The following is a 1,630-nucleotide window of genomic DNA, read 5'->3' as shown; positions in this document are numbered from 1 at the left end:
AAGGGGAAATCCAAGAAGAAATCATAGTGATTCATTTTGCCAGCCCATTGGCATAGGACAAAAGAGAGTTTTGTATATCCAGAGTATATTGCACCTTTTGGAGCCTTCTGTCAAAAGAACTGAAGTAAAGCCTGCCACAGCTGTGCATCAGAAAAAGAGGTCCCAGATCAAACATAAAGGAGCCTGACCTGGTGTAGGGAATTGCATGAAATACCTGCTGGCAACTCTGTTGTTCATTACCCACTACTGAGTTGTACGAGGAAGGGACTTTTCCCTAAAGGTATACCTTAGTCAAGAACCCTAAACTGTGTACTGAACAAGTAGCAAATACAGAAACCAAAGGAAGCTGTATGGCTCTGCCCCCATAAGTAGAGCAGACTCTCAGATTTAGCCACCAGCCTTTCCTGAAATCTGCAATGAAATAATAAACCAAAGCAGGAAACCTAGATGAAAGGGGAACCCTCAGTTCTGTCAGTCTGAACCTGGAAACTTCTATGTTTCCAGCAGAAAATTTATATACGCATAACCAATAATCATTCTTGTCAAGAAGACCAGCGTGCAACAAGCTTTCTCAAACACTGGAAGAATTCACCAGATTTTTTTATTCCTCTCCTAAAAACAAAACAGTATTATGGGAGAGGCAGAAGTTGACAGCTTTGATATGAGGGACAATATTAAACTACATGAGATCCTATGCAAGATAATTGTGGCTGACTAAAAGAGCCATGACTCTGAGTGACCTCCTTGGTAATTCTGGATACCTGAGTCAAAAGGAAACACAAGATGAACTCTGTGTAAAATAGATATATTGGCCCCAAATGGAAGTATATGTATACAAGAAGTGTGAAGCCCATGGCAGTTGAATTCAAAAAGAAGTTCTGCACCTTTGAGCTCTTTACCTAAAAAGTATTAATAAAAACAACCTTTTGGATCTTATTTGCATAGGTATGTTGACTATGCTAGAGGACCAAAACATGAATAGCATCCTTGTGATGATACATCTGACCACTTTATACACTATGAAGACATAACCCAAAGTGGGGCCAAGATGGCACCATAGAAGTAAGAAATACACTATGCTTTCCCATCCAACCCACAAGAAAATCCTCCAAACATATCAAGGAAATTTACCAGATTTCCCCATCTGGGAAATTACTAAGCAAGTTATGGTATATAAATTGAATGGAATATTGTTTCATCATAAAATATTATGAAGAGGATAGATTTGGAGAGTCTTGGGAAGATGTGCAAACTGGTACAGAGTGAAGTAAGCAATTTATCCAATGATAAAATTATTATAAAGACAAACAACTGTGAAAACTTAGAAACTCTGATCATACATAATAACCAATATTGATCATAACCAATCATGATCATAAAAGAGATGCTAATCACCACATGACAGAAAGGTGAAATATTCACAATGCAAAATGAGACATGGGCGGGGGTGAAAAGGGTTATAGCCAATGGGAAAAATGTGAAATATCTCATGAGGAAAAAACTGACATGGAAAATAATAAAAGCAGGAGAGATCGTTTAAAAATAAATGGACTACATGAAAACTATGATCGAAAAAAGGGCTTAGACATCATCTTTCAAGAAATTAAAGGAAAATGCCCTGATATTCTAG

This window comes from Gracilinanus agilis, chromosome 3 (assembly GCF_016433145.1).
Source record: "Gracilinanus agilis isolate LMUSP501 chromosome 3, AgileGrace, whole genome shotgun sequence".
Lineage (NCBI taxonomy): Eukaryota > Metazoa > Chordata > Mammalia > Didelphimorphia > Didelphidae > Gracilinanus > Gracilinanus agilis.
Note: the sequence above shows the minus strand (reverse complement) of the source record.